Source organism: Arachis hypogaea, chromosome 15, assembly GCF_003086295.3.
Source record: "Arachis hypogaea cultivar Tifrunner chromosome 15, arahy.Tifrunner.gnm2.J5K5, whole genome shotgun sequence".
Lineage (NCBI taxonomy): Eukaryota > Viridiplantae > Streptophyta > Magnoliopsida > Fabales > Fabaceae > Arachis > Arachis hypogaea.
In genome coordinates, this window is record NC_092050.1 from 32,256,545 (window position 1) to 32,270,517 (window position 13,973).

Genomic DNA, 13,973 nt, shown 5'->3' on the forward strand with positions numbered 1-13,973 from the left:
CAATTTACATGGAAGAAGCATCTCCATTCCTGCCATTGGAGCAAACAACTTTGAGCTGAAACCTCAATTAGTTTCTCTAATGCAGCAGAACTGCAAGTTTCATGGACTTCCATCTGAAGATCCTTTTCAGTTCTTAACTGAGTTCTTACAGATATGTGATACTGTTAAGACTAATGGAGTAGATCCTGAAGTCTACAGGCTTATGCTTTTCCCTTTTGTTGTAAGAGACAGAGCTAGATTATGGTTGGATTCTCAACCCAAAGACAGCCTGAACTCTTGGGATAAGCTGGTCACGGCTTTCTTAGCCAAGTACTTTCCTCCTCAAAAGCTGAGCAAGCTTAGAGCTGATGTTCAAACCTTCAGACAAAAAGAAGGTGAATCCCTCTATGAAGCTTGGGAAAGATACAAACAGTTGACCAAAAAGTGTCCTTCTGACATGCTTTCAGAATGGACCATCCTGGATATATTCTATGATGGTTTATCTGAGCTATCAAAGATTTCACTGGACACTTCTGCAGGTGGATCCATTCACCTAAAGAAAACGCCTGCAGAAGCTCAAGAACTCATTGACATGGTTGCTAATAACCAGTTCATGTACACTTCTGAAAGGAATCCTGTGAGCAATGGGACGCCTATGAAGAAGGGAGTTCTTGAAGTTGATACTCTGAATGCCATATTGGCTCAGAATAAAATATTGACTCAGCAAGTCAATATGATCTCTCAGAGTCTGCATGGAATGCAAGCTGCATCCAACAGTACTCAAGAGGCTTCTTATGAAGAAGAAGCTTATGATCCTGAGAACCCTGCAATAGCAGAGGTAAATTATTTAGGTGAACCTTATGGAAACACCTATAACTCATCATGGAGAAATCATCCAAATTTCTCATGGAAGGATCAAAAGCCTCAACAAGGCTTTAATAATGGTGGAAGAATCAGGTTTAGCAATAGCAAACCTTTTCCATCATCCACTCAGCAACAGACAGAGAACTCTGAACAAAATACTTCTAATTTAGCAAACTTAGTCTCTGATCTATCTAAGGCCACTGTAAGTTTCATGAATGAAACAAGATCTTCCATTAGAAATCTGGAAGCACAAGTGGGCCAGCTGAGCAAAAGGATCACTGAAATCCCTCCTAGTACTCTCCCAAGCAATACAGAAGAGAATCCAAAAGGAGAGTGCAAGGCCATTGACATAAGCGCCATGGCCGAACCTGTGAGGAGAGGAGAGGACGTGAATCCCAAGGAGGAAGACCTCCTGGGACATCCAGTGATTAATAAGGAGCTTCCCTCTGAGGAACCAAAGGACTCTGAGGCCCATCTAGAGACCATAGAGATCCCATTGAACCTCCTTATGCCCTTCATGAGCTCTGATGAATATTCCTCTTCTGAAGAGAATGAGAATGTTACTGAAGAGTAAACTGCCAAGTTTCTTGGTGCAATCATGAAGCTGAATGCCAAATTATTTGGCATTGATACTTGGGAAGTTGAACCTCCCTTGTTCATCAATGAACTAAATGATCTGGATCAACTGACATTGCCTCAGAAAAGACAGGATCCTGGAAAGTTCATAATACCCTGTGCCATAGGCACCATGATCTTTAAGGCTCTGTGTGACCTTGGTTCAGGAATAAACCTCATGCCCCTCTCTGTAATAGAGAAACTGGGAATCTATGGGGTGCAAGCCGCTAAAATCTCATTAGAGATGGCAGACAGCTCTAGAAAACAGGCTTATGGACAAGTAGAGGACGTGTTAGTAAAGGTTGAAGGCCTTTACATCCCTGCTGATTTCATAGTCCTGGATACTGGAAAGGAAGAGGATGAATCCATCATCCTAGGAAGACCTTTCCTGGCCACAGCAAGAGCTGTGATTGATGTTGACAGAGGTGAAATATTCCTTCAATGGAATGAGAACTCCCTTGTGTTTAAAACTCAAGGATCTCCCTCTGCAACCATGGGGAGGAAGCAGAAAAAGCTTCTCTCCAAGCAGAGTCAACCAGAGCCCTCACAGTCAAACTCTAAGTTTGGTGTTGGGAGGCCACAACCAAACTCTAAGTTTGGTGTTGAACTCCCATATCCAAACTCTAAGTTTGGTGTTGGAGAGTCTCAACAAAGCTCTGCACATCTGTGAGGCTCCATGAGAGCCCACTGTCAAGCTATTGACATTAAAGAAGCGCTTGTTGGGAGGCAACCCAATGTTTATCTAATTCTTATTTTTATTGTTTTTCATGTTTTCTTAGGTTCATGATCATGTGGAGTCACAAAATAAACAAAAAATTCAAAAACGGAATCAAAAACAGCAGAAGAAAAATCACACCCTGGAGGAACATCTGTCTGGCGTTCAAACGCCAGAACAGAGCATAGTTCTGGCGCTGAACGCCCAGAGTGGGAGCATCCTGGCACTGAACGCCCAGAACAAGCATGGTTCTGGCGTTCAACGCCAGAAATGGCAGCAAATGGGCGTTGAACGCCCAAAAAGGGCACCAACCTGGCGCTGAACGCCCAGAGTTGTGTGCAAGGGCATTTTGCATGCCTAAATTGGTGCAGGGATGTAAATGCCTTGACACCTCAAGATTTGTGGACCTCACAGGATCACCTCAGGATCTGTGGACCCCACAGGATCCCCACCTACCTCCACTCACTCTCTTCTCTCTTCTCAATCATCCTCTATTCCCAATAAACACTCTTCCCTATTAACTCTTTACCACTCACATCCAAACACCCACTTTCCTTCAAAATTCAACATCTCTTTCCCACCCAATCCCACCCATATGGCCGAATACACATCTCCCTCCATCTCCTCCATATCTTCTTCTTATTCTTCTATTCTTTCTTCTTTTGCTCGAGGGCGAGCAACATTCTAAGTTTGGTGTGGTAAAAAGCATAGCTTTTTTGTTTTTTCCATAACCATTGATGGCACCTAAGGCCAGAGAAGCCTCTAGAAAGAGGAAAGGGAAGACAAAAGCTTCCATCAAGGGTCTATAGCTCAGTGGTAGAACATTTGACTGCAAATCAAGAGATCCCTGAGATACCTCAGGGGATACATTTTCTTCCACACAATTATTGGAAGCAACTAAGGGTGGAACATTAAGAGCACTCCATCATCCTTCATGAAATCAGAGAAGATCTAAAAGCAATGAAGGAGGAGCAGCAAAGACAAGGAAGAGACATAGAAGAGCTCAAGGACATCACTAAGGTGGACTCATTCCTTGTTCTTACTTTCTCTGTTTTTCATTTTCTATGTTATGTGCTTATCTATGTTTGTGTCTTCATTACATGATCATTAGTAGTAATAACTATGTCTTAAAGTTATAAATGTCCTATGAATCCATCACCTCTCTTAAAAAAAAATGTTTTAAATCAAAAGAACAAGAAGTACATGAGTTTTGAATTTATCCTTGAACTTAGTTTAATTATATTGATGTGGTGACAATGCTTCTTGTTTTCTGAATGTATGCTTGAACAGTGCATATGTCTTTTGAAGTTGTTGTTTAAGAATGTTAAATATGTTGGCTCTTGAAAGAATGATGACTAGGAGACATGTTATTTGATAATCTGAAAAATCATAAAAATGATTCTTGAAGCAAGAAAAAGCAGCAAAGAACAAAGCTTGCAGAAAAAAAATAGAAAAAAAAATAGGCGAAAAAAAAATAGAAAGAAAAAGAAAAAGCAAGCAGAAAAAGCCAAAAGCTCTTAAAACCAAGAGGCAAGAGCAAAAAGCCAATAACCCTTAAAACTAAAAGGCAAGGGCAAATAAAAAGGATCCCAAGGCTTTGAGCATCAGTGGATAGGAGGGCCTAAAGGAATAAAATCCTGGTCTAAGCGGCTAAACCAAGTGGTCCCTAACCATGTGCTTGTGGCGTGTAGGTGTCAAGTGAAAACTTGAGACTGAGCGGTTAAAGTCAAGGTCCAAAGCAAAAAAAGAGTGTGCTTAAGAACCCTGGACACCTCTAATAAGGGACTTTAGCAAAGCTGAGTCACAATCTGAAAAGGTTCACCCAATTATGTGTCTGTAGCATTTATGTATCCGGTGGTAATACTGGAAAACAAAGTGCTTAGGGCCACGGCCAAGACTCATAAAATAGCTGTGTTCAAGAATCATCATACTGAACTAGGAGAATCAATAACACTATCTGAACTCTGAGTTCCTATAGATGCCAATCATTCTGAACCTCAATGGATAAAGTGAGATGCCAAAACTATTCAAGAGGCAAAAATCTATAAGTCCCGCTCATATGATTGAAGCTCTATTTCATTGATAGTTTGGAATTTATAGTATATTCTATTCTTTTTATCCTATTTTATTTTCAGTTGCTTGGGGACAAGCAACAATTTAAGTTTGGTGTTGTGATGAGCGGATAATTTATACGCTTTTTGACATTGTTTTTAGTATGTTTTTAGTAGGATCTAGTTACTTTTAGGGATGTTTTTAATAGATTTTGTGTTAAATTCACATTTCTGGACTTTACTATGAGTTTGTGTGTTTTTCTATGATTTCAGGTATTTTCTGGCTGAAATTGAGGGACTTGAGCAAAAATCAGATTCAGAGGTTGAAAAAGGACTGCTGATGCTGTTGGATTCTGACCTCCCTGCACTCAAAGTGGATTTTCTGGAGCTACAGAACTCGAAATGGCGCGCTTCTAATTGCGTTGGAAAGTAGACATCCAGGGCTTTCCAGAAATATATAATAGTCCATACTTTGGCCAAGAATAGACGACGTAAACTGGCGTTCAACGCCAGCTTTCTACCCAAATCTGGCGTCCAGCGCCAGAAAAGGATCCAAAACCAGAGTTGAACGCCCAAACTGGCACAAAAACTGGCGTTCAACTCCACAAATGGCCTCTGCACGTGCAACACTTAAGCTCAGCCCAAACACACACCAAGTGGGCCCCGGAAGTGGATTTATACATCAAATACTTACTCATGTAAACCCTAGTAGCTAGTTTATTATAAATAGGACCTCTTACTATTGTATTAGGCATCTTTTGATCATCTTAGGATCTTAGGATCATCTTGGAACGCATTGTTCTTAGATCAAGGGGGCTGGCCATCTCGGCCATGCCTGGACCTTCACTTATGTATTTTCATACGGTAGAGTTTCTACACTCCATAGATTAAGGTGTGGAGCTCTGCTGTTCCTCAAAGATTAATGCAAAGTACTACTGTTTTCTATTCAATTCTTCTTATTTCGCTTCTAAGATATCCATTCGCACCCAAGAACGTGATGAAGGTGATGATTATGTGTGACGCTCATCATCCTTCTCCCTTATGAACGCGTGCCTGACAAACACTTCTGTTCTACATGAATTAAGCTAGAATGAGTATCTCTTAGATCTCCTAACCAGAATCTTCGTGGCGTAAGCTAGAATGATGGCAGCATTCAAGAGAATCCGGAAAGTCTAAACCTTGTCTGTGGTATTCCGAGTAGGATTCAATGATTGAATGACTGTGACGAGCTCCTAACTCGCGATTGCAGGGCGTTAGTGACAGACGCAAAAGGATAGTAAATCCTATTCCAGCATGATCGAGAACCGACAGATGAATAGCCGTGCCGTGACAGGGTGCGTGAGCATATTATTCACTGAGAGGATAAGATGAAGCCATTGGCAAGGGTGATGCCTCCAGACGATTAGCCGTGCCGTGACAGGGCATTGGATCATTTTCCCGAGAGATGACCGAAAGTAGCCATTGACAGTGGTGATGTATCACATAAAGCCAGCCATGGAAAGGAGTAAGACTGATTGGATGAAGATAGCAGGAAAGTAGAGGTTCAGAGGAACGAAAAGCATCTCCATTCGCTTATCTGAAATTCCTACCAACGAATTACATAAGTATCTCTATCCCTATTTTATTAATTATTATTCGAAAACTCCATTATCAATTTATATCTGCCTGACTGAGATTTACAAGGTGACCATAGCTTGCTTCATACCAACAATCTCCGTGGGATTCGACCCTTACTCACGTAAGGTATTACTTGGACGACCCAGTGCACTTGCTGGTTAGTGGTACGCGTTGTGAAAAGTGTGATTCACAATTCGTGCACCACAATCCTAAGCTCTATATCCTTCACAAGATTCAACTTAAAGCATTCTAAAACAAATAAGCATAATATACCAACTTGACTTAAATAAACCAGGTTATCTATCTTAGGGGATTTCTATTCTAAACAAACACCGATGTCCCACAGTCTTCACCAACCTATCCTCCATGCGATCCCATCGCCACCGCCTTCCGAACCTCCTCAATCCCAGTAGAAAGCACAGGTAATATACAATGCAAGTAAAGCACAAGTAGAAGCATATAAGGCAAATAATTCAGATAGTAAGTAAGCATGTTATTAAATTAGGCAAGCCATTGCAAGTAAACAAAGCATACAAACAGATAGAAAATGCATATGGTGAATGCCTGCCCTACTGGCTGTGATATCACATTGTCGGTTCAACTGCCAACTCGACACATCTCCATGGAGACGTCGCCCTTCGGATTTCTCATATGGAAACCCCCGAGATATAGTACCCGGATCACTGTCCAAGTACCGGTGCCAGCTCGCCCTATAGATCCGAAGGGATGCGAGCGGGATACTCTTGCCTCAGACCTTACATCTCAACGTAAGCGGGATTAACCACTGTCCTTACGCCGCTGCCGCTACCTCGACAGGCGGGATTAACCACCGTCCATGCCAGATGCATAACGTCACATATTCTCAGTAAAAATATTATTTCAGTGGTTTTCAGAAAATATTTTTAGTATACAGAGATCCATCATCTCAATCCGAGTCTCCGACTCACCTCAACCACTGTCCATTCATAACTTAGTTTCCAAGTATCAACAGTTCATCATTCCTCACCTCATACATCAATCTTTCTTCTCCTAACGTCAAACCACTCTCAACACACCAGAAACCTAGGCCTCCGTTTTCTAATTTACCTTAAAATTATGTACTAGAACCCTTAAGCTATATCCCATGTTCCAATACTCAAGACTAGGCCCAAAAATCTTAAAATGGTATTAAAGAAGCTTACAACCTTGTTGGGAAGGTAGAATAGTTGAAAATAAATAAAATTTTTAGAAGCAGGACCTGTGTGGCCACACAAGGGTCTGTGCGTGCGCACACTCCTGAAAATTTTAAAATGCGTGCGTACACACAGGGGTGTGCGTACGCACAGGTACCAAGTTTTACAAAACTGTTCACTCGCACAACCTGCGCCAACGCCCCCAACAGATTAGCCTCCTCAACGTGTGCGTCTGCACAAGCCTGTGCGTCCGCATAGTTTGAAATTCTTCCTTGGATATGTGCGTGCACAAGCTGTGCTAGCATTGCGAACAGAACGTACTTCCCTGCCTGTGCGTGCGCACAGGTGTGTGTGCGTCCGCACAGGTCGAAATTTCTGCAGGGTGTGCGTCTGCACAAGAGTGTGCGCCCGCACATATCAGAAATCATGAAATTCTGCAACTTTGCAGAATTGTAGATTTTTAACACCAACTTTTCCGGATCATAACTTCCTCTACAAAATTCCAATTTTCACATACTTTATACCGATTTAAAGAGTTTTCAAAGTTCTTTAATTCTAAATAAATTTCACTCAGTTTCAAAAAATGAGACAAAAGTTATGATCGTGTAAAGTTCATCAAAAACCCAATTTTACCAAACTTCAAAATTTCAAAATTTTATTACCATACCCATGCCAAACCACATCAAACCATCCAAAACTCCACTTTTCATCAAAATGTACTAATTGTACCATAATACACCAACCTTACCACATTCTCCTTCTTATTTCATTACTCTCAATTCCAACATCAACTATATAACACTTATGATCAAATCACCATCAAATCCACCATTTCATAAATCATAACACTACAATTATCATAAGGAACTAACTTCCAATTCATACAATAATTCAACATCATCATATCATTATAATTCATCACAATCAACCCAACATTCATCAATTCACTAACATTTAACACACCAACCATGATTTTAGTTCAACCTATCCTATTGGTCACTAGCCTATGTGTCCATGAATATTATATACTACATAGAGGAAACCGAAACCATACTTTGGCCGATTCCCTTTATGCACCCAAATTCCAACGTAGCACAACAAGCTTCCAACCACAATCCAAACTTTCAATTCCACTCCAATAAGCACAAACAAGTTCCAAAAGCTTCCAAAGCCACAATAATCAAACTATATACATATAAATCACCTCAAATCAACCTAGGGTTTCAATTAAACATAAATTCACAAGGGTTTAATGGCTCTTACCTTCTCCAATAGATTTAATAGCAAGAATCCAAGGCTAAGCAAGGATTAGAGCAAACGCATACACCAAGAATCACAAAAACTCACTTAGGCACAAACCCTAAGTACCCAAAATTTTCAAGAGAGAAACTGGGAAGATTTCGTGATTACCTTGAAGGTTTCTTGGGTGGGTTTTGTAGAGCTCTTCACAAGGAACGCATAGCCATAAACGGTGCGGTGATCGGAGCTCTTTAGCTCAGGATATGAGCTTTGGAAGTTTGAAGTGAATAGTGCTCATGAGGTTTCTCTCTTCTTCAATTTCTCAGCTGTGTGAGTGTGTTTGATTATGTGTTATGCTGAAATGAGTTCACTTATGAACCCTTTTATATGTTGGGCTTGGGTCCAACTTGGGCCCGTTCCAACCCGTTAGCGTTTTTAGCCCGTTTGGCCCAACTTCAGGCCAAACTTTTAAAATTAACTCTCGTTTTCAATTTCTAATATTTTTCTAAGGTTTTTGACATTTTTCACTTTTCTCGTGCGGTACCGGACAGACTTGAACGGGTTCAACCGGTTCAACTATCGGTTCGCAGTTTTTTTCACGGTTTTTTGTAGAAAGCACATTTTCTGACTCAGAAAAACCCACTGAGTCTAAAAATCACCTTTAAATCCTCAAACTCTCTCTCTAAATTTTTGGAATCTAATTTGGGCAATTAATCACTTAATTAACCGGTTCATTAGTTGCGGTTCTTACACTAACAAGATTATATGTCACATATCCCAATTAGATCATATAATTAGCAATTTAGAAGGAATTTGTTCTCAAGCTGTTGTTCAAGCGAGATAACTCTCTCGAGAATCACAAGAACTCATGTAGAATAAGGGTCATACTCTCGTTCCACCTAGATTCATAAGATTAAGAACGAAAATAATCATTAAAACTGAATCAGTACATTAATTAAAATAGAAAAGCAATCGTCTCAATCCATAGAACTGAACAGAGCTCCTAACCTTAACCAAAGAGGTTTAGTTGCTCATGACTTACAGAGAAAACTAGGGTCTTTCCAAAAGTGTGCAAAAAGTCAAAAGGTTCGAATCTAGTAAAGGAAGAATCTTTTCCCTTTTATATCTGACCTAATTTGATTCAGAATGAAAATAAAATAAAATATTAAATTCTAAAACTAAAAGATATTGTTTGTAATTAAAAATTACAAAAAGAAAATAAAATAAGACTAATAAATGCTAAATCCATTTGAGATTCTCCAAAGGGTGATTTCAGGTAGGAAGCCTTGGCGCTAAATGCCATAATGGGTATTTAGCGCCCTAAGAGGGGGCAGGAGCGTTCTTGGTTGTGTCCCTGGATGGCGCTAAACGCCAGTTGGACGTGTAATGCCCAGAGAGGGTGCTGCTAGCTTTTCTGTTTTTGGAGAAAGCGAAGCGGCTGTGTGAGGATTTTGATGAAGTTGTGGTCCAACACATTTCCAGGGACAGAAATGCTAGGGCCGACCTCTTGTCAAAGTTGGCAAGCACCAAATCTAGAATGGGAATCCATGGCTTAGCGAAGGAGCTGTCGGTGACCCTCTGCTTGACCCAAGTCCCCAATCCTCCCTCCTGGATCAATCCAATTTTGTGCTTCCTCGATAAAGGAACGCTCCCTGAAGATGAAAAGGAGGCCAAAGCAATAAGAAGAAAGGCTGCTAAATACTCAGTAATACAGCTATACAAGAGAGGACATAATCAGTCCCTGTTGAAGTGCCTATGCCTCGACCAAACAGACTACGTCCTAAGTGAAATCCACGAAGGGTGCTGCGGCCACCACGTTGGAGGTAAAACATTAGCCGGGAAGTGGTGCACGAAATTGTGATCATCAATGGCACCAACAACTTGGTACGCACAATTGTAATCTCAACTCTTTGTCACAACTCTGCACAACTAACCAGCAAGTGCACTGGGTCGTCCAAGTAATAAACCTTGCATGAGTAAGGGTCGATCCCACAGAGATTGTCGGCTTGAAGCAAGCTATGGTCATCTTATAAATCTCAGTCAGGTGGATTCAAATGGTTATGGGATTAAAATATGAATAAAACATAAAATAAGATAGAGATACTTATGTAATTCATTAGTGAGAATTTCAGATAAGCGTATGAAGATACTTTGTTCCTTCTGAACCTCTGCTTTCCTATTGCCTTCTTCCAATCATTCATACTCTTTTTCATGGCAAGCATATGTTGGGTTTCACCGTTGTCAATGGCTACCTCCCGTCCTCTCAGTAAAAATGGTCCAAATGCACTGTCACCGCACGGCTAATCAGCTGTTAGTTCTCGATCATGTTGGAATAGGATCCATTGATCCTTTTACGTCTGTCACTACGCCCAACACTCGCGAGTTTGAAGCTCGTCACAGTCATCCCTTCCTAGATTCTACTCGGAATACCACAGACAAGGTTTAGACTTTCCGAATCTCAAGAATGCTACCAATTGATTCTAGCCTATACCACGAAGACTCTGATCTCATGGAATGGAAGGCTCGGTTGTCAGGCGAGGCAACCATGCGTCATGAACCAGGAGGCTAAGAGATACGCACTCAAGCTATTGCAAGTAGAACGGAAGTGGTTGTCAGGCACGCGTTCATAGGTGAGAATGATGATGAGTGTCACGGATCATCACACTCGTCAGGTTGAAGAACGAGTGTATATCTTAGAGAAGAAATAGGCTTGAGTTGAATAGAAAAATAATAGTACTTTGCATTAATTCATGAGGAACAGCAGAGCTCTACACCTTAATCTATAGTGTGCAGAAACTCTACCGTTGAAAATACAAAAGTGATAATGGTGGTCATTGGCTTCGGCCTCAGAGAGGGAACCAGAAGAACCAAGATGATAATACAATAGCAAAAGATCCTATTTATAGAGAACTAGTAGCCTAGGGTTTACAGAAATAAGTAATTAATGCAGAAATCTTCTTCCGAGCCCACTTGGTGTGTGCTTGTGCTGAGCATTGAAGCTTTCACATGTAGAGACTTTTCTTGGAGTTAAACGCCAGCTTTTGTGCCAGTTTGGGCGTTTAACTCCAGCTTTTATGCTAGTTCTGGCGTTTTGACGCCAGAATTTTTATGCTAACTTGAAATACCGGTTTGGGCCATCAAATCTCGGGCAAAGTATGGACTATTATATATGGCTGGAAAGCCCAGGATGTCTACTTTCCAACGCAATTGAGAGCGCGCCAATTGGGCTTCTGTAGCTCCAGAAAATCTACTTCGAGTTCTGGGAGGTCAGAATCCAACAGCATCTGCAGTCCTTTTTCAGCCTCTGAATCAGATTTTTGCTCAGGTCCCTCAATTTCAGCTAGAAAATACCTGAAATCATAGAAAAATACACAAACTCGTATTAAAGTCCAGAAATGTGATTTTTATTTAAAAACTAATAAAAATATAATAAAAACTAACTAAAACATACAAAAAAACTACCTAAAAACAATGCCAAAAAGTGTATAAATTATCCGCTCATCACAACACCAAACTTAAATTGTTGCTTGTCCCTAAGCAACTAAAAACAAAGTAGGGTCAAAAGAAGAGAATATACAATGAATTCCAAAAACATCTATGAAGATCAGTCTTAATTAGATGAGCGGGACTATTAGCTTTTTGCTTCTGAACAGTTTTGGCATCTCACTTTATCCTTTGAAGTTCAGAATGATTGGCATCTATAAGAACTCAGATTTCAGATAGTGTTATTGATTCTTCTAGTTCAGTATGTTGATTCTTGAACACAGCTACTTTATGAGTCTTGGCCATGACCCTAAGCATTTTGTTTTCCAGTATTACCACCGGATACATAAATGCCACAAACACATAACTGGGTGAACCTTTTCAGATTGTGATTCAGCTTTGCTAAAGTCCCCAATTAGAGGTGTCCATAGCTCTTAAGCACACTCTTTTGCTTTGGACCACGACTTTAACCGCTCAGTCTCAAGCTTTTCACTTGACACCTTCACGCCACAAGCACATGGTTAGGGACAGCTTGGTTTAGCCGCTTAGGTCAGGATTTTATTCCTGTGGACCCTCCTATCCACTGATGCTCAAAGCCTTGGATCCTTTTTATTTTACCCTTGCCTTTTGGTTTAAAGGGTTATTGGCTTTTTCTGCTTGCTTTTTCTTTTTCTTCTTTTTTTTTCTTCGCATATATTTTTTTCTGCAAGCTTTTCATTGCTTTTTCTTGCTTCAAGAATCATTTTTATGATTTTTCAAATTATCAATAACATTTCTCCTTTTCCATTATTCTTTCAAGAGCCAACAATTTTAACATTCATGAACAACAATTCAAAAATATGCACTGTTCAAGCATTCATTCAGAAAACAAAAAGCATTGCCACCACATCAAACTAATTAAACTATTTTAAAATTCGAAACTCATGTACTTCTTTTTCTTTTGCAATTAAAAACATTTTTCATTTAAGAAAGGTGATGGATTCATAGGACATTCATAGCTTTAAGTCATAGAAACTTAGACACTAGTGATCATGTAATAAGACACAAACATAAATAAAACATAAAGCATAATAATTTGAAAAACAGAAAATAAAGAACAAGGAAATTAAAGAACGGGTCTACCTTAGTGATGGCGGCTTGTTCTACCTCTTGAAGATCTTATGGAGTGCTTGAGCTCCTCAATGTCTCTTCCTTGTCTTTGTTGCTCCTCTCTCATGACTCTTTGGTCTTCTCTAATTTCATGGAGGAGGATGGAATGCTCTTGGTATTCCACCCTTAGTTGTCCCATATTGGAACTTAATTCTCCTAGGGAGGTGTTGATTTGCTCCCAATAGTTTTGTGGAGGAAAATGCATCCCTTGAGGCATCCCAGGAATTTCATGATGAGGAATTTCCTCATGCTTTTGCCCATGAGTGGGATCTCTTGTTTGCTCCATCCTTTTCTTAGTGATGGGCTTGTCCTCATCAATGAGGATATCTTCCTCTATGTCAATTCCAGCTGAATTGCAGAGGTGACAAATGAGATGAGGAAAGGCTAACCTTGCCAAAGTAGAGGACTTGTCCTCCACCTTATAGAGTTCTAGGGATATAACCTCATGAACTTCTACTTCCTCTCCAATCATGATGCTTTGGATCATGATAGCCCGGTCTATAGTAACTTCAGACCGGTTGCTAGTGGGAATGGTTGAGCGTTGGATGAACTCCAACCATCCCCTAGCCACAGGCTTGAGGTCATGCCTTCTTAGTTGAACCGGCTTCCCTCTTGAATCTCTCTTCCATTGAGCGCCCTCTTCACAAATGTCTATGAGGACTTGGTCCAACCTTTGATCAAAGTTAACCCTTCTAGTGTAGGGGCGTGCATCTCCTTGCATCATTGGCAAGTTGAATGCCAACCTTACATTTTCCGGAATGAAATCTAAGTATTTCCCTCAGACCATTGTAAGCCAATTCTTTGGGTCCAAGTTCACACTTTGATCATGGTTTTTGGTGATCCATGTATTAGCTTAGAACTCTTGAACCATTAAGATCCTGACTTGTTGAATGGGGTTGGTGAGAATTTCTCAACCTCTTCGGATCTCATGTCGGATTTCTGGATATTCACTCTTTTTTAGCTTAAAGGGGACCTCGGGGATCACCTTCTTCTTGGCCACAACTTCATAGAAGTGGTCTTGATGCACCCTTGAGATAAATCTCTCCATCTCCCATGACTCGGAGGTGGAAGCTTTTGCCTTCCCTTTCC

General features: G+C 40.5%; 1 non-coding gene across 1 annotated transcript; it reads right to left on the reverse strand.

The window, feature by feature from the left end:
* Positions 1-334: 334 nt before the first annotated feature.
* On the reverse strand, positions 335-442 carry LOC112752873 (small nucleolar RNA R71). The gene has a single exon (XR_003177283.1). It is a non-coding gene; the product is annotated as a small nucleolar RNA R71 (small nucleolar RNA).
* Positions 443-13,973: the final 13,531 nt, after the last annotated feature.